We start from the raw sequence: 27686 nt of genomic DNA on the forward strand, positions 1-27686 counted from the left end.
AAAATGGAATGCGTCTCTGAAATTCATATCCAACCGCTCATCCCCCACATAAGCTAACAAAAAAATGTTTAAGTGGAGTGTGGCCAATCAAATTAATGTGGCAAATTCCACGCGCAGTCGACTTGGCCGAACTTCAGCATTTGAACATGGACCGGCGTGTGGTCTTTACAGAAAACCAACATTCGAGAAATCAAAGTATCGCTGCAATCCTGGAGCTTTCCACGAGCACCCTTCCAAAACTTTCCCATCAGGCTCCAAACAATCGGTTATGGCTCATATCACGGTCACTGGAAGAATTCCAGCGGGGTGCTCAGCTACCTTGTGATGCTGTCGGCATACAGAGTTTACGACGATGCAACGGACAAGAACTCAGCTTTGCCTTTACATAGGGTGTAGCACAATATTCAGCCAATGAGTATTAAGCTACCACAGACCTAATAAAATCTTCCTTGAGTTAAAGACCACAAATTTATCCTACATACTTGGGCAATGGAATAACACATTCCGACCAAACCAGCTGTGCAGTTGCGCTGCATTGCCGATAATTGCTGCAACACTTTCTTCATGTTTAGCGTTTAGAATCCACACAGATCACCGTCATATTTTCCCCTGGGCCGAAGCCAGCATGGTCGTATTTCTCTGAGCCAAGCAATCTGGATGAACTGCTCGAATATCCCCTGGAGGATGAGGCTTTTGCGAAGCTTTGAAACGGGCTGATCCAAGGCATGCCTGCAGGGGCCACAGGCTCTCTTCAGGCAAATAAAATCCAAAACAAACAATATCATCACCATGGCAGGCCTTCGAAAAATGCATCGTCCATTCTAAATAACTACACAGTTTTTGAGATTTGTGAAGTGGGATATGATTTGTTAAAGTCGCATTGTATTGTTTTGATGAAATGGGAACATTGTGCCATTTTGGTATCTGAAATCTTACTTGGCATCTTCTAAGGTGTCTTGTTTGTTTTGTGCACAGGTGCTAATACAGAGGGTAGAATAGCTGTGGAACCATCAAAGTCTCTTGGGTGGCAATTACAGCAGAGAAATCTACTTACGAAAAGATCATTCTGTCCCTATAACATCTGGCAGGCAGCAGTTTAAATTGTGTGAAATTTTGCATTGCAAAAAAATAATAATGAGCAATTTAACCTCTCTGTGTGTCTGATAATCATAATATACGTTTAAAATATCACAGAGGCAAATGTGGGAATGTGGTTTCGTATTTTTATTCACACTGAACATGTGAAATAGGGTAAACAAACAGATAGAGACACCGGCTGTAGTTATGCATTGTGTAAATGCAGGGTGTATACATTGCAAGTGGGAAAATATGCCATTATCACAATTTTGGAAAATCTATTGCTTCCATGAAAATCAAGAAACACCAAAATGCTTTTCATACAGATATTTATAAGACATACACAAGGGCACTTGCAGCTGTTAGCTGTTAGCTGCCTTGAACTTTCAATCTACTTTGAACATTGAATGCATTTGAGATTATATTTTTGCCGACGACTTACCAGACTAGAGAATGTTTCAGTCCCATTGGTGCGAGCGCAAGGCAGTGCTAGGTGCTAGCCTAAGCAGAAAAAAGCTTCTGATGTGGACGTTACCACAACATTACAACTGCTTCGTATTAAAGAAAATAATTGTTTACTCAGAAATATGTCGTGATCTAGCTTCTTTTTTACAAAGCATCTCATTTGATTCATTAATCTCACGACAGCTTTATAGCTTTACAAAGGCACAAGTCTAGGACAGATGTGGACTCCAGCAATGTGTTTTTAAAAGACATTTAGTAGGGGGGAAGGCATCCGTCCAGCTGCTGCTGTAAACAATACACAAACAAATAAATATTCTTGGTTCTTTCGGTAAAGTCACGTAGAAGGGAAACAATAAAATAATAAAAATATAAAACAATAAAATTCTCACGACGTTTCAACTGCAACACAAGCAATCATCATCAGATATGAAAACCACAGCAAGAAAAATTGAAAAAAGTGGCGGTTTTTTTAACGTTAGCACCACGGAGAGCGATTTGACAGTTACATCATTAGACCTCCTTTGCCAGTACCAAAATGTAATAATAGGGTTTTTACACTTTTTTCTGGCAACAAAACTGAAACCTTTTTACGAGGATTCATGTCTGCATTAACCACAATACCTGCAGTCAAAATGCAGTTTTGTTGCCAGAAAAAAGGGGAAAATCCTATTATTACATAGGAGGTCTAATGATGTAGATACTCCGCTGAGCCCTCATTACTTTGATAGTGCATTGTCTTTGAGCTGTACGCCTTTTGGCGTCATCTGGTCGAGCACCAATTGGGTCGAGGCTCAAAAGAAAGCCGTCCCTTGGTGTGGACCAATCATTTTCAAGGACAATGCATATATTATCATAGTATGTTTTTTTGTTTGCATTTTGACTGCAGGTATTGTGGTTAATGCAGACATGAATCCTTGTAAAAATGTTTCAGTTTTGTTGCCAGAAAAAAGGGGAAAAACCCTATTATTACGATTTGACAGTTATTCAGATGGACGAGTCCATGTATGATTTAAAGCGTTCGTGACTGCAGTAATTCATATTCTTAGCTCTTTCGGTAGAGTCACGTTGAAGGGAAACACCTGATGATGACCGTTTGTGTTATGGTCGAAACGTCGTGAGAATTTTTATTGTTTTATATATATTTATTATTTTATTGTTTCCCTTCAATGTGACTTTACCGAAAGAGCTAAGAATATGAGTCCATCTATGTTTGGAAAAGAGGAGGGGGGAGACGAAAATAATGGATGTGGTCTGAAAGCCACCGTAAGCGTGAACAATCAATTAAGACCCGAAATGGTTTATCAAATCCTTCCAATGATTGCTAAGCCAGAATCCATCTTCTCGGTTGAAATTGTCTCTGTGTTTGTATATGTGGATAGCCTCATGAACGAATCTCTCATGGTAGCCAGATGGCTTGCAAAGAACCTCTGTCTTGGAGAAGTCAATGTCATGTGAGCCTACTGAATTATAACAGTGATCTGCCACGGCCGAGGTGTTGGTCCTACCGTGTTTTAGGTCTGCTTTGTGTTCACGAATGCGGTCCGAGATATGTCGTTTGGTTTCTCCAATGTAACTACTACCACAGAGGCAACTTAGTTTGTAGACGCCAGGGTACTGTATGTCCATGATCTTTTACAGACGGAACCAGATCACGGATTTTATGTAATGTGTTGAATCGGACCTGGATCTTGTGTTTATTCAAGATTTTGGAGATCTTTTTTGTGATCCCCGCAATGTAGGGTAAAGTGATGGTTTTGAAAGGCTCCTCAAGAGGGTCCTTCCATGGTTGGAGTGATAGCTTTGTTAAAAAACCCGCCACTTTTTCAAAATTTTCTTGCTGTGGTTTTCACACCTGATGATGATTGCTTGTGTTGCAGTCGAAACGTCGTGATAATTTCATTGTTTTATATTTTTATTATTTTATTGTTTCCCTTCTACGTGACTTTACCGAAAGAACCAAGAATATGAATTCCTGCAGTCACGAAAGCTTTAAATCAAACAAATAAATGTTTCCCAAATGAGTGACGTAAAATATAAGAACACCAATTTGCATAAAGAAGTGAGCTTGACATTTTAAAAAGCGCCACCAAAAAGCCCACGCTCATCCCAGAAAATGTGACCATCCATTGCTTTTATAAATGCCTCAATGCAATTTTTAATTATGAAAGGGCTGACTTCTGCAAAGATTCCATTCATACATGTTAAAATGATTTTATTTTTCTAGCACTCAAGAGATTTAATAACGACATCCCTCAAAGACTTTAATCTGTCTAAAAGCATCGACGGGACAGTTCTGTCCTGAACTTGACACTTTTTGGAAAGCGTAGCTATACTTCGTGATGTAAAACAGTTCAGACAACCTAATGGAAAGTTATTCTTAGCCAAAAAATAAAGATAATTGTCAGCACATGCACTGGGGTAAACAATTCCAATACCTGAATTTTTTCCCCTTCCTTTGTGGCAACACTTATGTCTGTTTGCAATTTAGATGAATTTTAGGATTGAGTGAGCACCAAAATATTTGTTTGGTGAATACAGCTGTTGTGGCCGATCGTGCCTTGACGTGACTACAAGCATTATACCCTATTTAGGTGTTTTTATTTTTCTGCCACGACCTCACCGGATGGCCAGCGCAGCTGCTGCTTACATGAAAGGACTTTTAACGGCACCTTTCAAGCTGATGCAAAAAAAAAGGTTAAAGCAATTTATTATTATTTTTCTAAATGGATTCGGCTGTTTGGCGTGTTGCACCAATGCCCACGACACTCGCAATCTCGCCATCAGAAATCCAGCGTGAGCTTTGTGCCAAGTTGCACCACGGCGCTGCTCCATACAAGGTCAGCACGGCTCTGGGCCTCAGTGTTCCTAGCCTTGGCTTGGCAACAGTGCTCAAAGAAATGTTTTCCAGACATTTGAAAAGGGCTGAAAAAACATGAAATCACTCCCGTGCAGCCTTTAACTCCCCTCGTCTCTCCCTGTTGCCCACCCCACCACAGGCCTCTCCTTCCACTGCAGCAGAATACCCAACCAACGTCACTCCTTCCTCGTCTTTTTTTACGCGTCTTTTTTCATCTCCGTGCTGTTTGCTAGGCAAACGTAGAATAGAGTTTAACAATAGTGTCTTGGCCCTGTCAGTCCATGTGGACTGGCTACACAATCCCTATTTTACAACATGGCAAGAAAGGACATAACAGCAGTAGGAATAATGTCCAAAGTCCTGGGCACCATGGTGGTAAGATGTTAAATACCCCACCTGGTATACAGGAGGTCGTGGGTTCGATCCCAACCCTGACGCCTGCTGTATATTTGGAGTTTGCACGTTGTCCTTGTAGTCACGTAGATTTTTATCCAGGTCCTCCGGTTTATCCCTCCACATTTAGAAAAATGCTTTTAGAGTATTTGACTGCAATAAATTTCCACATGATAAGCCACTTCGTTGAGCTATCATTTGTGAGCAGGTCACTTCTTAAAAAGAGCTATATAGTTCAGCGGGCCATACCTGGTAAAAAAAAAAACAAGTTCAGTTTTTATAGTTTAAATATTAACAGTTTACCATGTTTTTGCTCCTATAATTTCTTATTATGCTTGACATCGTTTCTGGCTGTTAGTTTTGAACACATTATGGCCAATAAATACTTAAGATAAAAGGGTGGTGCTGAGCATCATGTTTCAATGGTTAAATTAACCTGCATGTGCATGATCCCATTCGACCTCAGAAGCTAAGCAAGATTGAATATGCTTCATACTTGGTTGGGTAACCACCAGAGCTTGCCGGATGATTGAAACGTGTGGTTGCGATGTGACCAAGTGATGGGATTTTTTTTCGCTGGTTTTACCCAGCTTTCCCAGTTTCTCTGCACGTGTCAAACACTCGTTAATGGTGTTGGACAAACATGCCAAAGCAGCAACCGCTTGCGAAAAATATATATCTTGAGGCTTTCCTGATTAAATAATTGACTTTTGAAAAACTATTACTTTTATTACGTTGGCTTTTTTTTCTTCATGGCAGATAGGTAAAACCGCATTCATCCGCATGTCCCCACGTTATTTGCAATAGTGGGAAACGATTACTTGTGTGATTCGGCCAAGGTTGCACACCCACAATTCTGCATTAATCATAATAGTGCAAGTATGGGGGGAGGGTACTTTTTACATCCGTGAACTTTCTCATCTACTTGCCTCGTAAATAAAATAAATCTACGAGAATAAGCGTAACTATCAACTTTTCAACAATGCTAACCCTCTTGTCGCACGCATGAATGTTCAGTGTCGAACCAAAAGTTAAACTGAAAATAAAACACCAGAGGTTTGAAAATATGTAACTATAACCTTGATATAATTATACAATGCGAAGCCACAGCTGCGGGCTCTTGAAAGATGGCGAGAGGGTTGAAGAGGCTCTCGTACAGCGGCGTATTGAGCAGGGTTGATGATGCCGATGACAACCACAATGCATTAAGCTGAGGTTGATCTATTTGTATAATCAAGACCTCGTCGACTTACACCTTCATGTCAGATTGTAAGTATCAATAAGAGGTTGGCGGGAAGGATAACAAGCATCCACAGTGATGTTCTTTTCTCTACATCGCAGCGTGCTTTAGAGAAGCGCACTTAGATTCTGAACCTGTATACAGAGGAATCGCCACATTGCATTCAATTAGAGTGAATTAAAAACAGGTGACTGGACAATTTTATTACGGTCTCTTTAAGGCCGCTGCTTTGCTCTCCTTGTCTGTTTCTCTATCTCTGATGAGAGAAACAAGGTGGATAGGTAATCGCCGTGTGGTGCAATCAACCGCAGACCCTCGAGTGTCCTGTTTAACTTGCTCACTGAGCTGTAAACGCAACTAAATACACACTCAGGTTCTTCCTGTGCCTGAGACATGGTGCATGGAAGGGCATCTTACCTCATTTAAATTACGTGTCCAAAAAGGAAACAACGTTCTATTTAATTCCCGCCTAACCACAGCTACGCATGTCCAGATGAAAATCCCACTATTCTTGGGTGTGATGTCAAATCTCCACGCTCCGTTGGTGAGGTCTCTCAACGCATGGGGCGAGGGAACCACATGACTGGCGGTGCTCATCTCGTGGCTGGTGATAAAGATCAGTTGAGTTAGCATTCATTCATCACAACAGCCATTAGTATTTTTAAAATCTTAGAGGTAATCATATTGTTTGGGTCTTTCGGTAAAGCCACGTAGATATAAAAAAATATAACAATATCACGACGTTTCGATCGCAACACAACGATGACGATTGCGTGTGTTGCGATGGAAACTTCGTGATATTGTTATTATTTTTTAAATTATTTTTTCTATCTACGTGGCTTTTCCTGCAGTCACGAAAGCTTGAAGTCAAGATGTTAGAGGTAAGTGTACATGTTGTCGGGTCGCCTTACACCCACGGTACACTTGTGCCATGACATGCAGTGACCTGGGCCAATTGCCGCAACATCCTCACATCGTCTTTATATCTGAGGATGACTACTCTCATTAGTGAATTGTCTTACCTGTTATTCCATACTCCCAAAAACGACAGTGTTTTTTTCCCCCACTGGATCGACAACCACACACCCAGTTGCAATATTTAGTCACTTGTATTACATTTGTAGTGCTGGTAAAAGACGTGCAAGATGGACTCCTCTCTTGTCTGGGATATCGATATTTGTACGATGTGCTTTTTTTCATTGAGTTAAATGCTGCCCTGATAACAGTGAGAGGGCACTAAGGTTAATGATGCCTCAATCGGACGTGGAATTCAAGGAGGAGAACTGGACGGCCAATGCCGTAGCTCAGTTCAGTGAGCGCTAGTGTTTTTTTTAATTTCAAGTACAGTGCATTTGGATTAAAACTGTCAATCATCGTCGGTCTCGTCTCATTAAAAAAAAAATAAAGTGAACCGAACCCCGACCTAGCTTCTTTTGCAAAGCGTTTGCAATACCGGTGACCTTGAACGTCTTGATAAAAGTAGTGAGTTATAGGCAATACAATATGTAATCGAAGAGCTGTAACTTGAGATGCTCAAGCACAGCACCACCGAAAGCGCTTTAAGCAGTAACGGGGTCCCTTCGGTGACGTCAACGACGTGACAAGACAATTTCTCTCATCCATTGTAGCCTTCTTATCCGCAACTCGTAATATCCATGGTCCGTCTGGATGATCCACATTAGGCACAGATTGGCCATCCTATTATGTGTAATATCACGAAATAAAAAGAAGAGCACGACAGTGAGGGACTAATTTCATCCAAATTAAGATGAAGATGGTGATGTTATTAATAATAGGGGTTTTCCCCATTTTTTCTGGCAACAAAACTGAAACCTTTTTACGAGGATTCATGTCTGCATTAACCACAATACCTGCAGTCAAAATGCAAACAAATCAGTTTCAAGGACAATGCATATATTATGATAGTATGTTTTTTGTTTGCATTGTGACTGCAGGTATTGTGGTCAATGCAGGCATGAATCCTTGTAAAAAGGTTTCAGTTTTGTTGCCAGAAAAAAAGGGAAAAACCCTATTATTATATTTTGGTACTGGCAAAAGGAGGTCTAATGATGGTGATGTTAATGGATGACTATGAGGCATGTAATAATGCATTAAATCATCAATGGAAAATCTATTCTTTCAATTAGAATACGTGCATCTAAATGTCATCTCATGGTAGGGATCAGTCATTCTTAGAATAGCTTAACTTAATTACCACAAAAGCCTACCCGTTTTTTTTTACAACCCTGAAACGATGATGGGCTGAGTCAACCCATGGCCGATTTGAACTTGCAACCTCTGATTATGCACTGACAGCTCTACCCATATCCAACCAGCTGAATATCATTACAATAATTACTCTAGATATGAACGTGGAATAATGCAGGGTATTCCATTATCCGAAATTGTGTTTATAAAAAAAGCAAACGTGTAATTGAGAACGTTGATATGTTCTGGCCTCCATAAACCAAACTTGGTTTGGCTATGGCTTGTGTCTAATGAGCTGACTGCTGTGAATTACACAATACAGCACAGTAATACAATGTGTGAGTGAGCACTGCACACATACATGATTACTCTTTGGTTAAATTACAATGTGAGAGAAACCTAATATTATGCCAGCAGTCTTACTTTGCTGTGGCAGGATATGCATATCATGTATGGTGCAGTGGCATAATTTAAAAATGAATGCACTGCTGTCCCTTGTCGACTGAAGTTGCCCTTTTAACAGAGATTTGTTGTCTCCAGAAAGAGCTCTCACCTAACAAATTAAAGTCTGTATGTGCATTAATAAAATGTACTGTATATATAATAAAAAAAAACAAGTCGATATTGCAAAGTACACTGTGCTGCTTATTCAATACACTTCAACTTATAAATTAAATTCGATCAAACCACAGACACTTTGGGATACTGCTGTGATGTAATGGGTTAGCACTATGGCTTTGCAAAGCCTGAGATTGCCAGTTCAATCTCATGGTGCGGAAAGTTGAAACAATGGGCCACTTTCTTAAATTCCCACTGCCTCTGCCCACTCAGCAGCAGGAATGGATATACAACAGTTAGCAGGTTGGTAAATCGCATGTGGTGGGGTTAAGCGTGGGTGCTCCCACTTCTTCTAAGATGTCTGGCCAGCCTCCAGAAAGAAGGACTCTCTAGAACAGTTTTTAGTGAAGGCCTTCTGCCAACAGTGGCGTGATTGAGTAATTGCAGGGCTGCACCTTTATGTATACCATTTAACATACTGTGCGTGCAGCTTCACCTACATATATCAAGGCCCAAAGGTAATTCGAAACACTTTCACCATGCCGGAAACTGTTTAACTTCTTTCGCACCGTACGTAGCCAACCGTCCTAATCGGAGGTGCGAAAGTAGTACGTGAATGGAAACAAAGAAAAACATTTACTGTGCGTACAGTGACTAACACATCACACTGCAAATGTGTGGCTTGAGCAATCCATCTCTTTGGTGATGATGTATTTGCATACTTCAGCATTCACTGAAGTATCTGAAATGATGCATTCAAATCTTAACCACCTTTTTACTGCTGTCTATAATCTGCATTGGTGTAGGGATTTACAGAGACTGCCTGCAATTTTTATGGCTTTAATAATATTTCCATCACTCAATGGAAACTTGCAACGGCATTGCTGAAAAATGACATAATTAGACTGCAAGAATTGCATCGTGCGGCCGTAAGAATCCTTCGCCATTCACCATGCCAGCGTTCTTGAGGAAGAGACCTCACACATTATTGGGCACACATTTGACACGGAATGGGGATATGAATGATTGCTTAAGAGAACCTCTCGAAGGCCTTAGAGCCTGTTTTGAAAATGTGAGAGTACACGTGCTCAAATAATTCAAAGTCTTGTGTTCTTGAATAACGCTACCTATCTCGAGAACAGCCGACTACGTCTGGCACAGTGGGAGCTTATTTTAGATTTTAGTTTTTAGTGAAACATGTAACTGAAGTTAGATTAATAATTTTCACTTCAGATTGGACGTGTGCCTCATTGCTAAAATTGACGCCGATGTTTATTCTCCTGGGGTGTGGAGTGGCGGCTCAGTGGTGAGCGCTCAGCGCTATGAACTTGGCGACCAGAGTTCAATTCCCAGCCACTGTTAACATCAATGTGAGTGATATTTTAACTACTCCTCGACCACTCTTTTATCAACACCCACTCATCAGTGTGGTGAAGTATGGTCAAACATCTCCCACGACTTACAGTCTGGGGATTGTCCTCATGAATCAGTTTATTGACAAATAGGCAGCAAAACTATCAGAATTACGTCTTGTTCTTGTTACATAGTTTAGGAATTAATATTTTAATTTACATGAAAACAATGAGGGAGTACATATTAAAGACAGTGAATCTCAGTGATAACAAAGGTAACATGGCACTTAGTTTCATTCAGAAAGCTCTGAGTGTAATCCAAGTGTTTGTCAAAACCTTGACAATGTTTTATCAGCGGGATCCCAGTGGCTTAACACATTCTGTGACTAATGCGAATACATTTTGATTTAAAGCTTTCATGACTGCAGGGTTTCATATTCTTGGTTCTTTCAGTAAAGTCACATAGAAGGGTAACAATAAAATAATAAAAAATATAAAACAATAAAATTCTCACGACGTTTCGACTGCAACACAAGCAATCATCATCAGGTGTGAAAACCACAGCAAGAAAATTTGAAAAAAGTGGCGGGTTTTTTTTAACGTTAGCACCACGGAGAGCGATTTGACAGTTATTCAGATAGACGAGTCCATCTGTGTTCGGAAAAGAGGAGGGGGGAGACGAAAATAATGTATGCGGTCTGAAAGCCACTGTAAGCGTGAACAGCCTCATGAACGAATCTCTCATGGTAGCCAGATGGCTTGCAAAGAAGCTCTGTCTTGGAGAAGTCAATGTAAGCCATCTGGCTACCATGAGAGATTCGTTCATGAGGCTATCCACATATACAAACACAGAGACAATTTCAACCGAAAAAATGTATTCTGGCTTAGCAATCATTGGAAGGATTTGATAAACCATTTCGGATCTTAATTGATTGTTTACGCTTACGGTGGTTTTCAGACCGCATGCATTAGTTTCGTCTCCCCCCTCTTTTTTCCGACCATAGATGGACTCGTCCATCTGAATAACTGCCAAATCGCTCTCCGTGGTGCTAACGTTAAAAAACGCCACTTTTTTCTAATTGTATTGCTGTGGTTTTCACATCTGATGATGATTGCTTGTGTTGCAGTCGAAACGTCGTGAGAATTTTATTGTTTTATATTTTTTATTATTTTAATGTTTCCCTTCTACGTGACTTTACCGAAAGAACCAAGAATATAATGCGAATAACTTTCATGACACAACTAACCAAGAAAATGTTATTGGCTATTTCAAGAGGTTGAGAAATCTAGTTAAATGCGTATCACAAAAAGTAGCTTCATGAAAACATTCAAATGTTTAAATGGAAGCACCAGCTCTCGTATGTGCTGCCAACGCAAGTCTCTAATATCATGTGCATGCATTTGGCGATAATGGAGAGCTGCTCATATGATTTGACAGGCCGTACTCAATTGGCTCAGCATCAATAGCGTGCTCTTTTCTAACATCTCAGCCCATTTCTCACTAACGGACCTGTGGGTACGTTTGAACGACAGCCCTTTCCCAGGATTTACTAGCAGAAGGGTATTATTGGTGCTTAGTTTCACTCTGGCTGCAGTCAAAGGTCAAAGAGAGGTTTTGTCATTGGCCTTCTCATAGCATTTGTCTTTCATTATCGTTCGCAATTATATCCATCTTCCAACATGCTAGTGCACGTGAAAGACGCGTCTTCTACAAAGAGCCGTCTTGAATACCCATTCCGCGATGTCGGCGGTGAGTGGCGGTAGACTTTCTAAACACGTGATGTGTCGCGGGTGGGGTCATGCGGTACACGAAAGGAGGAAAGGAGAGCGCGCATTTCGGGCAACGCTAAACCCCACCGCGGAGCAGTCGTGTGGGGCGCCTTTCATTCAGATGACCCGAACCCCGTGCAGGCACCAGTGGGGATATTGCAGGCAATAACTCAGCCACCCCTGCATGTCACACGGAGCGCTCTGAGACAGGGCTGTAAACGTGAAAGACTGTGCTTCGCAGAAATCTACAGTAAATTGGCACTACAAAAGGGTCAGGACCGTGACCTTAAAAAAAATCGTTTTAGTTGCGCTATATTTTAAAGGCTTATTTATTTATTTTCACAACCACTATTATTCACATTACTAATAACACAGCGCAACCCAGAATTGTTAACATTTGATTTAATACAGGTGCCGGTTTGAGAGTTCGATGAATGCAAAAGAAATTGGGAGCAATTTTCAATCGAGTGGTTGCCTGTTTCTCAGAGCGGTTCCTGTTTAGGACTGCGTGGTTTTCGGTTGCGGCGAAATAAGGGAACTGAATCAAAATAATAAAGTATGATTTAGCATTTTAAACGCTATGCAGTACTGTTGCACCATGCCAGAATCTTCATTGAGAATATTAAAACACGTGGAGCAGCGCTGAAGGTAATATACCCGCAGCTGTGCTTCTACATTCAGCGTCGTTGTTGTTACCCGATCGCGTGTCTCAGAACTCATAAACCTTTATATAGCACGACGCAAAGAGCACCTGCAAAGCCCTAGGTATTTCTGAATTTGTTTCAAATATTCAATTTCGTCCGTAACACAGCGCAGAAATTACGCACAAAACTACCACCCATTGCAGTTGTTTTAGTAGAAACTAAAGCCAATTGCAAAACAAGTATACTTTTTTTGACACCGACTTCTTTATTGCCTAACATTTGCCGAGAGACGATGGATATCAGGCCCTTCGTACTGTAATATCAAACATCTGTGTTTTTCTTCCCTAGAAAGTATACTGAATTAATATCTGTGGATTTCTCCTGCAGCTAGCTATGAGATCATCATGTGTCTGTTTGAAAGGGCAAGCCGTATTAGATGGCTCAAGTTCTGGACGACCCTTGGTTTGCTGCATATTTACGAGGATGTTTGCAGACACAGAACAAAATAAAAGCATAAAGTCACGTGAGCTGTATGCAGTGGCCAGGAAGCGCTGAAACATGTCTTGCATTAGTACTGCACTAATGCAGTATTCAACCGAGGACGGGGCACTTCATTACCGGAACATACACACCATCAGTCTCTGCACGATGGCACATTGCTCTTTCTCCTCGGCTGTCTCCACAGTTCCCCAAGCAGCCTTTGGCTTAGCTGTCAATATCCCTCCTCCGAAGTCTAAAATTCCAGCCAGCCCTTTCATAATTATTCAGTGAACAAAAAAATCAGTTGCCCGCTTCAGTGTGATTCGCGTTAGAATGGCGTAGTGTAAGATTGATCAGAGTCAAATATCCGTTACAGTGGTAATAATGAAATTACAACTGTCACGGATATTTGTAGCAATTGTAAAATGTGTGCATTTTCCCGACAACTCTAGGGGTGTTATATTGTTTTCGTCCTTACTTTTTTCACAAAACTACTATTACCGTAAAGAACCAAGAATAAGTATAATGCATTAGTTTGCCTTACCAGCTGACCTCACGTATAATAACCCCGATATTTATGGGATGAACGATGCATTTGAATAATCAATTAACATCGATTGTCAAGCTCCTGTATCCATTTTCAAGAATCAATGTTGATAATAGCATGTCGTGATGTTTATATTTTAACAGTATATTTTAACAACCGCGTGTTGCACAGGTTTCCCTCGCTTTACGCGGTAGTGGATACTTTCCAAACAAAAGGGGTGCACAAAGCGAAACCGCTAGCGCCAACTGCCTGCCGAGTAGCGCGTAGTGCACACAGCAGTCAGTGTTGTCCCTCGTCTGACCGCAGAGCCGCATTTGAGTGAATTCCAACCGCATAGAGCGAATTTCGGGTAGAAATAGGGGTGAGCTGCATATACGCGGAATAGACAAAATGGAACCCGCATAAAGCGAGGGAGACCAGTACGCAGTACTGTATACACCAACGGGTTCACTTCACCCATTGCCACCACTACAGGCGATACCATTATCAACAGTGTAAAAAAAAAAACCTAAAATGTTTCATAGAATCATGACCAAGAATTGTGAATATTAACCAGATCACTAGTGGGCATTATGATTTCACCTAAACACGTTTTTACATCTCGTAGATACAGTACACTGGACTAATGTGTTTTTCTATCTGAAGTCGGGTAAAAAAGCAAACCTTTTTAGCTCTTTGCCACCCTGCACTGCCAATTAATTATCGTTGCACGGGGCTAATGAGCTGCTGAAGAAATTGCAGCCCCTTGCCTCACGGTGCATGACAGTGTTGCTCATCCGTCGCGCCGACGTTAATAGCCCTGTCAAAATGTGTCTCATCCCCTGACAACCTCACCGCCTCCGCACCCTCTCCGCACCCTCTCTGCACCGGCTAGTCCTGTCGCCACCAGGACATAACCTAACCATCACGGGGCGCTTCAACTTTCACTCTCGCTTATCACCCACGAAGCAAAAAAATGTGGAATTTACAAAAGATTGCCCCGAATCAGCAGAAACTACATTTTTCCTCGATTTTTTTTGTTCGCTAAGGTTCCAAACAATAGACACTCAAAGCTTTCTCAAAGTGTGTCTTACTCAATGTGACGCAGTTCTTGCATTTTAAGAGGCAGATAGCCGTGAATTAATGGTTATTAGGGATGTAACGGTTCGTCCCCTCTCCCCCATGTGATTGAATTAATTGTCGTGCTGTGATTAAAGGAGCGATTAAAACAGATTGACATTGTGGTGGATGACACGGAAACATGAGCGATAGAGAGAATACGATCGACAGCGTTGGAAGAGAATGCTGCTTCAAGTTGGTGGACCCAGCGGCCTCTGTGAAGGTGCTAAATGGGAGATGAGAAGAGAGAATATAGTGGCCCCTAGTAGCTGGAATGGTCATGTGAAGCAATTACATACAAAGTATATGAACAAAAATGTATTAAGGCAAAGCTGATACACGTATCATGAGCTTAAGGGACGATATGAATCAATGTATCGATGCATCGTTGCATCTGTAATGGTAACATGAATCATGGAGACAATGTCTACACAAGTACTGTATTGTATATGGACACTCAGCCATAGTGTGAATACAATTCAGAGGTTTGATGCAGAGATTTATTGATGTGCATAGTGTTCTGGTCTGAGCCTAGCCATTGAAGACTGCAAAGAGAAAATCGATGTAAAATAAACATTTGCACATGCTTTTGGCTGTATTATCACAAGAGGGTGCAAAGCTGTTAAAGAGCAAAACAAACATGTTGTTTTTACTGCAGCTTTATAGTGTCTCATAAAGAAAAGGTATTAAAAGTCCACAGATTAGACACGGGAAAGTGATTCAGTCCACGGCTGTTCCTTATTAGGACGTGTTGCTCTGCTGTGAGTGAGCAATCTGATATCGAAAAAGGCTATAATCTGTATCTGATGCGTTTAGTACATTGGTAAAACACAGAATGTAAAAGAAAAATCGTTTAACGTGTAGAGCAACATCAAGTGTTGCATATGACAGGCAAGCTACTGGGACGTTAATACTTTGTGAAAGTCCTAATAGGTCCAGCAAAGATTCTCTGCAACCTTTCCGCTAACTGTAAATTGACTGTAAATGATACAGGTCAGTACTCCGCGAGGTGAAGGAACGTGTTGCCAGAACGGCAAAAAGTTCACTACTTTGAGAAACCCAAATTGATGTTGATGTGTGGTTTAAATTGCTGTGTTTTTGCCATGCGTGCTAGACTCTGAGTGAGTATGTTTAGCATTTCTTCAATACATTTCAAGGTCTCCGCGCATGCCAGGAAGTACATTATTTCAGCTTAAGTTTGTTTCGGTTAAGATGTGTGAAACCCTCCAGCATAACAACCACAAACATACTTGAGAACCTGTGCATTCAAGCAAGTACATTGTGCCCAAACATGGCATGGGTATTGGCACACTGTTGTTCCGCAGTGCATTCACACAAAGCAGCTCCACGTGCTATTGTGGTTGAAGAGAAAACGAACTCTTCTCCTCCCTTGGTTCAACATTATATAACGTGTATTGTGTTGCAGATTGCCATTGGCTCACATGCATTTGAATGCTTGATGTATTAAGTCAAATGTAATTCAGCCACTATTGCCCTCTCCACAGAACACGGCCCCCCATAATCTTTATCCAAATAAATTAAACACCAACAACATAGCACTTACACACTGATTATAGAAAATAACAAAAACATTCATTTATTAAAGACTCCCCCAAAAGAATACAAAAACAAACACATCACATAACAAATAAACTCAACGTACAAAAGTGACGTCTGCATTACTTCGGGAATCAGGAGCTTTCCAAATAAACTCAATCAGTGTAATCTAAATGCAGTTATGACTAGCTGCCCTTGTTTTCACAAGCACAGCAGCAGAGACAAAATAAACTCACCCAGACGGACGGACGGACGGCTGGCCAGCGACATTGCCCGTGGCTGAGTGACAAGGGGGAAGCTGAATACGTGCAAAAAAGCGGCAGGTTTTTTTTTGTGCGCGCGTGTGTGTGTATGTATGTACGTAAAACTTATTTCGTACCGTACATAGGCAACGGTTCTCATCGGAGGTGCAGGCGTTTACTGCTCACCCAACTCGTGTGCTGCGACTAACAGACGGAGGGACTGGCCCGGCCAGACTCTCAATCTTATCCCGATGGTGCAATTCAACGTTTAACCCCCTCCCCTCCCCCCAAACAGCTTCATCCCTGCCCCCACCAAACCCACTCCACAATTCGTCCACCTTCAACTAACGCAGAAACCTGACCTCCCCCCCCCCTTCCACTATTTCCCAGCAGCCTCGGAGTGCCTGTCAGACTCAGACATTACCAAGGGAGGCTGGGGGGCCCCGAGACGTACCAAGATTTTTTTTTACCCACGTATATCACTGGGGATTAGACGGCACCGATTTGGAAACGCCTGTTAAATACACTTGTGTCTTCAAAGCGGTCTGAATCCAGCATGAATTCTTTTGGATTGATGCTTCAATGGAAAAAAAAAATAATGGCTTTGATGCTTGCCAAGCTTAACCTGGTCAAGGTATTCATTCTTTGTCTATAAAAAATAAGTAGCCGCTGATCTCCATGACTAAAACAATACCACGGGAAAGAAGCCCGGGCACTGATGTAGAATATTTAAAAAGGCAGCGCAGAGCTATTAAGCTTCCGAAATGACATTAAGACTCCAATAATCCCATTTATTAATTGCCCCAAGCGGTGTGACACGTCGCATAGTAAAGCGGTTTCTCATTAAAAATTACTTGCACAAAGTGGTGTCATATTTTAATAATTACCCATATTACAGTAGGGGCACATTTTCATCGTCAAATTTTAGCCAAATTAAAAAATATATACATATAACATGATTATATTTGACTAAAGAATGTCATACATCTTTCCAGCTTACGGTAATGTTTATGTGTTCTGTACATTGACGGTATTTTTTCCCCCTTCAGATTTTAACGTTCATATCACACCGTGAGAGACATTTCAACTTTTCTCACGATGTTCCTGGGATTCCCTTTGGACATTCTATGAGTGGCACACACAGTGTACTTTACATTCATTTTACTCAACAATAATTAGCTAGGGAAATGTTTGTTTTAAGGATACCATGAACTCAAGGCATCGCCATATGATTTTAGTATATTTTACCTGCTACTGCGTCAAAGTCGTTCACAGGAAATATTGCTTATATTATATAAAAAAATATATACTGCTTTAGTTCCTTCCTAAGTTAAAGAATTGCACAAATCTGAAATGACACCGACTATGCCATTTATATCAGAGACCTCCTACAACAGGTCCAGAACTTATATATTTATCTGCCACTCAATACATTAGCTAAACCAGTCAGAATGCATCAGAGGCAAACAGCGCTGACTCGCTCGATTCAAAGGGGCAGCAGATACTATATTTCCTTTACAGTAGTCAGTGCACTGCCCCATGAATCCATAAACCCGAGTTTAATGCCTGTCCATGGCTAACACAAGCGGCAAGTGATATCTGAATTAGTTCTGTATAGCCCCTGTACGAACCTGCACTGCACCAGAATGGTGAAACAACCGCCCATGGCCTACAAGGCATGGGGAGGAGGCCTTTGTGCAGCAGTGTGTCGACGAAGGGAAAGCTGTTTGTAGAAAAGGCGTATCTTACCATTGGCCACAAACAATTTCAAATGGAGTCTGGGAAAGATGGACACTTGAATCGGAGAGAACAAACGAAGATTTTTTTTGTTTTAAATGACATATTGACTGTTAAGTAAAATGGGCTTTGGTAGAAACAACATCACTAGAGGGAATGACGGCAGATGGATGAGACTGGTGATAAAACAGCAGAAGGAAACGTACTTGAGATGACAACTGCTTGCGTAGATGGATTGATGAGAGTAGCCGTGAGGGACGGTGACGACACCATCCAGCAGTTGATATGAAATGGCTGGTGATGATGATTACGTATATACTGTACTAGAAATATTTGAATATGTGGGGGTTTTTTGCAACTTAGTTCTAACGAATGGACTTTTGTATTGCTTCAGAGTGAGTACTGAATTTTAACTTCATACAGTATGCCTAAACAAACCGTATATTGCATCTAAAAAACCGCAAGAATCCATAAGATACGAGTTATAACATAACACGTTCTTGGGTGGTATTGCATTAGCAGTGGTGCACAAGTACAAACAACAAACACCTCAACAACACATGCATCAATAACACTGCCTTCCAAAGCCTAAAGGTATACAATAGGTGGCGTTTTGAGGAACGGTCGTTTTTTCACATATTGACGATTTTTTTGGGGCAATAATAAACCTATACTGAAATTCTCAACACATTACAGCATTATGCGGAGAACTGGATTCATCCCGTTCAACTATTGCACTACCGATAATCTCCAAATATGCCTACAAACAAACGCCTCTCTCGCGTCGAAACATAAAAAAATACTGTCATTGAATTCCTTGGAAAGGTTTGCTCCTGCTACATTATGACTGCTCTGGCATACCATTAAGTACCACGAATTAAAAATGACCGACACGTTAATTATCTTTACAACGCAGAAACAAGATGCTTGCAGCTCTGTCAAGCTGTTGCACACATGTACTAAGCGGGCAGCATGCGTGACTGCGGAAGCATATCTGAACTGTGGTGACCCGCTTGGCTTACCGGGTCACGCGTGGCTTCTGAAACCTCATTTTTCCATAAAAGCCAGTAGGACGTGGAGGGGAAATGACGAGAGCGATTTACAGAAAAGACATCTCGTGAAAAAAAAAAATTCGCAGTAACAGCCGTTATAAGTTCACTGGGTTTCGCCCCTTATGAATTTCCACTCCAATCTCGCAAAATGATTGAAGCGTTGGGAGGTACATTTTTTTTTATAATGCGGGGAGCACTTCATGGCATGACGGTGTCTGCAGCACTGAGATACAAAATGTATGACACATTCTAAGCAGTTTTAATTCTAAGCATTCACAGCACTAGTTAGTTAGCTCTTTAAGTCACATCTGTGACCTCAAAGTGCCACTGAATTATATGCACGTATAACGCAGCTGCCCGAGTAACAACGATCACATTTCTTTTTTAGAAGTACAATTTTGGTTACGTATAGCCTCCGAAAGTTAAGCTCATCAAAAGCAAAGAAGAATAACTTTTATTGTCTTCTCTGCACAGCGCATGTGAATAAATTGAGCTACTATGGGGTTTTTTCATGCAGATAACATCTTGGCATTTGATTAAAAAAAAAATTCCCATCTCAACAACGGCTGAATGATGGAAAAAAAGACAGAATATGGATTCAGGCTTACCTGGGCTTCACGTTAAAGGCTAACCATTTGCAGTTTGAAACACAAACTGGCGCCGATTTGATGACTGGTAAAAGACAAGGGCTCCCTTAGAAGCCCTGGCTGCAGTTCCCAGCTGAATCCTCCACACTGCATTCGTTCTGCCTGTTATGCCCACATTCTTGGGTTAAACTGCGTGTGACGTCAGCCCCCGTGCTAAACTCCCCTTTTTTATGTTGAAGCCCTGTTTAAATGAGAACCGTATGCCGCGCAGAGCAAGCCTCTCGGCTCAAAAGGGTCCACAACGTTCCACTTTGCAAATGTGCGATCGCATCTGACCTGTATCTAGGCAACTGAGCACAAAGCCTCTCATTTCCACTTTCTGAAAGGGACATTTTTGAGCAGGTAATGGGAATTACGGTCATCTTCACGCAAACGACCCAGGCTTCAATGACCCTTTCAGGTAAGTGCCCATTGAGTTGGGGTGCTACGGTGGTGGGTTAACTACCTCGCCTGGAATACAGGAGGTCGTGGGTTCGATCCTGACTCTGATGCCTGTATATTTGAAGTTTATGTTCTCCCCGTGGTGGCGTAGATTGTTATGCAGGTCCTATGATTTTTCCCTCCACATTTAGAAACATGCATTTAAGATAATTTATCTGCTATACATTTCCACATGATAAGCCACTTTGTTGAGCTATCATTTGTGGCCAGGTCGCTTCTAAAAAAAGAGCTATATAGCTCAGCATGCCTGACCTGGTAAAATAAACATAGTTTTGTTTTAGAGTTGCCTGGTGAAAATGTCCAACACAAAGCCTAACCTTTTGTCGACACATTTGATAGGAAATGACATATATGGACCAGATTGGAAACTGAACAACGCTGCAACCACTTGCTTACGAATGAAATGTGGGAGAAAAAAAATCCCGCATACCAGGAGTCAAAAAAGCGAGATGGTATTATGTAACTTCAAATACAATCAGTAATGCAAGACCACTGTGTAGGATGCAGGCACAGATGACCGCTATGAAAACCAACTGAAATCATGGTAAGAGACCATCTCCCTCCAACGTTTGGCATGCAAGCCCAGCTCTGTATGCTATTTTGGCCTGCAGAGATCATCTGTTAATTTCTCCTGCCTACTCCAGAGCTAAGAAGTGAATTACTCTGATGACTCACATTGTGTGCATACATCAAGATCAAGACGCCACTGTGGCCAAAGCCGTTGATGCCATCACACCTCATTGCCAATGCTTTCTACCCTTCACCAGATCCCACAGCTGCTGCACAGTAGACACGCTATCTTCAAAATCTTCCCGAACAGTCTCCTACCATCTGGTCTTAAGTCTTCCCTTTGGGGCTTGTGGACACCACTGCAATGCGTGTCTCGGTAAACGGCCTCATGTGTGTACATACGCACAATACACGAGGTTTCGGTGTAAGTATGTATACATGTATAGTGTGGCCATCTAATACGTAAATTTGGAAAATACATCTGCTTATGAAATGTTTACATAATAGATGTACTAACAATGATTTGTGGGTGCTGGCTGGGTGTGCATGCGCTATTTATCGATGGGCATACATGCTCGAGTATCACGTGATTATGGAAAAAAAACCTTTCACAGAGCCTTTTTCACGGCACATGTGTACTTGGTCAGGATTAGCACCGGCAATGTTGTGAGCGTGATATCATGCCGTGCAGCGAAAATGAACGGGGGGGGGGGGGGTTCATAGTTTTCAAACTTGTTACAGGATATTCACAATGTCCAAAGGTTCACAACACGCCGGAACCCTCTATCATTTCCGAAGTATACATTATTTAGCATATTGAAGTACACTATACATTAATGCAATTTCAGAGAAGAGTGCAATTAACTTGGTAAAGTAAGACATTGATTTCATTTTTTATGCAAAAATTCAGATTGGGCTATGCAGAGATGAGCTCGTATAATATACTGTACAGCATTTATATAGAGGAAACAATAAGGTTTCTGATGATACAAATTTCAAAAATGTGCCAATCCACTGCTGAATGAAGGCCTACCCATATCGTGTTGGTCGACGGGATGGTTGGGCCATACTTCGCCACGCTCATCAGTGTGTTCTGGCGAATAGGATGAGGGGCACAGCACCAGCTCAGATATCACTCACCGCTGCTCATAGCAATCGCTGGGAATCAAACTCATCAGGTTCTTAATACAGTGCACGAACCACTATGCCACAACCAGTCCCCAGCAACATTTATAAACTACTTCTATACAACTACAACCACCAAATTGTCCAATTGGGGAGGGAGGAATTCGTAAACTGTTTTATTACTGATAATATTCACTTGTACGATATTCACTCACGTACCCAAGGATATTATTGGTCAGATATGAGTTTGTAGTGCAGAGTACTAACCTCTGAGTTGCTATCCATTTCTCCCTCTGATGACAGGATGGTAGATATACAAACAGACTCACAGCTATAAAATAATTATCAAACATAACAATCTCTAACATCAAAATGCAGCTCTTTGAATACGTGCTTCGTGTTTTAATAATGCATGTGTTTAACTGCAGTGTATCAGGGTAGCGTATAAAAGATAGGGTGGCCCAGCGTACCTTAGGGACGAGGAAACATTTTCCACATTTTATAAAGGATAAACAGGATATTCTTTCTACTGACCCACCTCCTCCAGCTCTTGTACTTACCTCCCAGTAAAAACAAGTATATTTTTGTACGTTGGTATCTCTCCATATGGCAAAAATATATGATTTCACTGTGTAACAAAAAAAATAGTTCCTGGGTAGTAAGTGTTATTTCCTAATTATTTATCCCTCAAAAGTAGAGAAAATGGCTATTATTCCCCACAAACTTTGCTTTTGTGACCAGGACAGTGATATTTAGAAATGTACCTATTTCCAATGAGAAAACGTGGTGTGCATTTGCGTCTTTACTTCAAGTAAAGTCCTGGTCACAAAAGCAAAGATTGTGGGGAATAATAGCCATTTTATTTACTTTTTAGGCATAAGCAATTAAATAATAACACTTTGTACCCTGGAACAAAAAGTGTGTTACATAGTGAATTTTTTACACATTCTAAAAAGCATAAAGTACCTTCACCCCTCTTTGATCTCATCCCAATGAAAGATAGATTGTTTTGTACGTTGACCTGTCTCCTGAAAATTTTAATAATTACTCGAGATTTGCCCACCGTTCAAGAGCATATGGAATGTACATCAGCTGCCAGCTGTTCACACCTCAGCCAATGTATGATGAAAGCTAGAAATTCCGTGCAAAGAAAAAGACCTCCAATAACAAATTCCTTGGTCCAGTAGAAATCAATAAGAAAGAAGAGTTGACGCTTACAATGATTGCATGGTATATCTCTATTGAGCTAATGACCATATCACCAGAAACGTACCTAATCTCATCATATATCTGAAGCTAAACAGGTTTGAGCCTGGATAGTGCATATATGGGTGACCACAATGCATAAAACCAAGTGTTGTGGGCAGCAGTGGGCAGTGTAACAAAATTCCATGGTCATTCTACACTCCCCCCACCTCCACAAACTCACTGACCAGTGTGGTGAGGTATGGTCAAACAGCTCTCACGACTCGTACGGCGTGCAGGCCTTCATCCAGCAGTGGCTTGAAAAGCGGGCTGCACATGCGCTTGTATATTGCACCAAGCAATAAGGCATTTAACAAAAAAAACTATATGGATCAATCTGCAGACTTTAATAGGATTTATAGTCAGCTCCAGTGTGCTTTTCATGTAGGCAGCCTTACGGAGAACATTTACTAGCATTGTTCATGTGCCGGAAATAAATAAATAAATAGCTAAATAAATAAATGGGCAGTCATTTATTACACCAGCAGCTTATTACTAACCTTTGACATTTCGGCATATGACTGCTGGTGTACAAATATGGGAGAGCTCACAGTTACATGATATGTTTGTATTTACTCGTGCACTGTGTTGTCAAAGTGCAGCTCTCCCTCGGAAGGGTGATGGGAAGTGAGACCAGCAGTGCCTAATATTGCCGCTAGAGTTTCATTAGTTTGTGCATTTATTTACATGCGAATGTATTTACTCATTTCTTGACCTTTGAAGTTTGTCTGGTGTACAAGTATGTTATACGGGAGGGGCTGAAGGGGGAGGCATGATAAATAAACATCCTGGCAAAAATACGGCACAACCCCGAGCCGGTTGCGAACACACGTGTGGCCTCTTAAGTGCCGCTACAGGCCACGCAGGTGTAAATATGAATGACCCTGATTCATGCATTGGTGGAAAATAATTTCCATCGATTTTTTTGTTAGTTGTTTTTTTTGGTGGAAAGATGCAAAATGGGTATAAAAAGTGGTGACTTGGTAATTTTTACGCCAAATGTTGGCAGAGAAACTGTAGTATCAGTCAACATATGAATTATATCCCACGTGTGTTTATTTCTGAGTTATCATGATTATAGGGTGTTTTCAGGGTATAGTAACTGAGATTGATTCAACCTTAGCTGCTTGTGGCACCTTAGCTGCTTGTGGCTCCTCAGCCTTTAATTACACACGCACTTAAGTCATGGCCAAATATAATAAGGAAATAATGAGGAGGCAAGATATGTAAGAGAATGCAAAATACATTTGTAAATAAGAGAACACGTGTATTATCATGACAATATTTATATGCCGAGGGGGCGGCAGGGGCCGATTGGTCAACGTTCTGAACCTGGCAAGCAGGTTTTCATTCCAGGCAACAACTAAAATCAGTGGCAAGTGATATCCAGACTGGCCCTGGGCCATCACATCATCAACCCGGACTGATCAACATGGTAGAGTACAGTCAAACAATCACCACCATCAACGTAGAGTGGAAGGCCATAATTCATTGATGAATTGAAAAAGGACTATACATTTTTTGTAAATGTATAGAGAATATATATTTTTAATTCCAAAGCTTTTTCTTAGTACTCATAATCTGTCAAATTCCATTGAGGCGAATGCAAGCTGATGCAGAATAGAGGCTTAATGCAAGTGTAGTGACTGACTTGGAGACGTAACTTCTTGGAGGCAATTCTTTAATTAAACACCGAGCACACACCCTACACTGTTACACACTCTCTGCCTCTCGCATAAACGCAACTCTACACTGGTTGCTAGCCCCGACACACTACGCTCGCCGTCTGACACTGACGGCTCTGAACCGAGACAGCCAACTACGTCTAGCAGCGCAATGTCAAGTGGAGACGACAACGGCGATGATGGTGACGATCTTCAGCAGCAACGACGACGGGGATCCCACTCCAAACGACAGCCCCGAGGTCCCCTCCCTGGGCCCCTCTTTTACTGGCAGCGTGGCCCGGCTCCGTCCCGGCCACGCCCCCCTTCTGGAACCTACGAGTGGGCTCTCGACGTGTCCCCTCCGTAACCTTTCCCCTAGATCCCTCTCGGGTCTATCACGTGGCCTGCTGTCAGTGAAGGCTGCTTGAAGCTGCAGATCCCATTCCCTGCCAGCAGCCAGCGCTATGCTACCTAGTGGCCAATTCTATGTCACTACACAAGCAACCAGCCTCGTGATCAGTACGCAAGCCAATACGGGACTAACAATTCAACCTTCCTGGTCATTTGATAAGTTGTCATAATTTGATTCAAGAATAAATTATTATTGTATTTTTACATTGTGGTGAGTGTAGTGATTTTCAGTGCTTGTAGGGATCACCTGAATGAATTATGTATATACAACATACAAATAAAAAAACTATTGATTCTTACACATGTGATTTGATGAATGTATAGTAAGCTTAATAAATATATGAATTGATTAATCGAAGCATTGTTTCATCTCCAGTAGCCGAAGGGTTAGTTTGGCGAGATGTTATCTGCCTCGCAAAATATGCAGGAGGTCGTAGGTTCCTTCACATTTAGAAATACGTGCTAGATTATTTGGCTGCTATAAATGTCCACGTGATAAGCCACTTCATTGAGCTATTATTTGTGGCCAGATCGCTTCTGAAAAAAAGCTTATAGCTCAGTGGGCTTTACTTAGTAAAATAAATAAAAAAGAGTTTAGTTTAGTTTCCTAGTTTACTCCTGTAAAGAGGATATTATCAACCATGTGGCATGAAAGAAAAAAACCCTCAATGTAACTGCTATTGGCCAAAACAGCACAGTGCTGAAAAAGTACCTGCAAATTACTCAATTGGATTACACATTGCAACATCGCACTCTGCTGTGAAAGCTTTGCAGGTCCCTGCTAAAAACGTCGGAAAAGATTCAGTGAGGCTTTCCGCACCTCCGATTAGCACAGTTGGCTCCATTCGGTGTGAATGAAGTTCAACATACATACATACAACTCTTTGTCAGTGCACTGCTGGATGAAGGCCTACGTTTGTCAGCATGGGTTTTTTTTGCTTTACTTCACCATGCTGTAATCATAGGGTTTTCCCCTTTTTTCAGGCAACAAAAATGAAACCTTTTTACAAGGATCCATGTCTGCATTAACCACAATACCTGCAGTCAAAATGAAAACAAAAAACATACTATGATAATATATGCATTGTCCTTGAAACTGATTGGTCCACACCAAGGGACGGCTTTCTTTTGAGCCTCGACCCAATTGGTGCTCGACCGCCAAAAAGCATACAGCTCAAAGACAATGCACTATCAAAGAAATTAGGGCTCGGGTTGAGCATCTACATCATTAGACCTCCTTACTTAGTTTTTTGTTTGCATTTTGACTGCAGGTATTGTGGTTAATGCAGACATGGATCCTTGTAAAAAGGTTTCATTTTTGTTGCCTGAAAAAAGGGGAAAAACCCTATTATTACACCATGCTGGTCAATGTGATAATTGTGCTTGATGAAGTCCAGTTATTACTCGCCACTGATGATAGTCACGGCCAGGAATAAAACTTCGGTTGTTGCCTTGATAGCATAGTGCACTAACCAACTTTATTATTATGATGATCATTATTATGACTGGTAATATTCAATTACATAAAGACACATTCAAAATAACTTTTAAAAAATATTTAGATAACAGTCATGCATTTACATGCACATAAAAAGTTATAATATCCATGAATGATAAGAATAACCCATCACAACAGAATAACAGTGCAGGCCAGAAAACCATGAGTTTCCAAGAAGACGCACAGCCAGTTGTGTGTATGCACATAAACCATCAGCATTTCCTGAAGAAGTCCATTGTAGTCTTAATAATAAGTTATGATAATTTCTAACCATAGCTGTCACCCGTAACCTTCATTTAAAAAATGACAACAAAATAATGAGGTATGAAAAATAAAAATAGGTTTGCCTCTTTCTGGCAATAAAACAGGTGTTAAGATGTTCAAATACCAAATATATCTTTTGCAATGAATAAAGTCTACACGTACTTGTGGTGAACATGCAAACACCATAGCATGCGCTGCGAAAGGTTTCTGTTTGGTGTTTGAACATCTTAACACCTGTTTTATTGCCAGAAAGGGAAAAACTTATTAAACATTTCATACTTTGATACTGCCAATTAAGGTCCCATGATCAAATGATGAGATTTCTGCGTATCTGAAAATGTTTACCTAATTTCAGGACCCACATTATGAAATGCATTAACTGAAGGTGCTCTATAGTTTCCTCCTCTCTCATGGTAAATTTTGAAGAGGTAACGCCATTTATTTTCAAGACAATTAGCCACTGAGCACAAAGTCTCTTTTTAAAGAGCCGCACACACTGCATCGTACCACGTATGTATTCAAAAGCATATAATTAGCCCGTTGGCATGTTAGATTATAACAAAGATAAGACCCTTTATGTAAGCCCCAATTTATATTCATATTA

At 41.1% G+C, this 27686-nt stretch overlaps 1 protein-coding gene across 17 annotated transcripts in view; it reads right to left on the reverse strand.

Moving 5' to 3' along the window:
- Positions 1 to 27686, reverse strand: part of SNCAIP (synuclein alpha interacting protein) — a 222656-nt gene that overhangs the window by 114868 nt on the left and 80102 nt on the right. For 2 of the 17 annotated variants that reach the window (XM_076065648.1, XM_076065612.1), the window contains exon 1: positions 19886 to 21574. The exons of 11 other annotated variants lie outside the window; for them this stretch is intronic. The gene's annotated coding sequence lies outside the window, so the exon portion shown is untranslated. Of the gene's footprint in view, positions 1 to 16482; positions 16759 to 19885; positions 21575 to 21908; positions 27396 to 27686 lie in introns of those variants that run through there. 4 more of the 17 variants (XM_076065642.1, XM_076065598.1, XM_076065607.1 and 1 more) reach the window with 3 other exon arrangements.

Source organism: Petromyzon marinus, chromosome 1, assembly GCF_048934315.1.
Source record: "Petromyzon marinus isolate PM22_M1 ecotype Great Lakes invasive population chromosome 1, UKy_Petmar_22M1.pri1.0, whole genome shotgun sequence".
Lineage (NCBI taxonomy): Eukaryota > Metazoa > Chordata > Hyperoartia > Petromyzontiformes > Petromyzontidae > Petromyzon > Petromyzon marinus.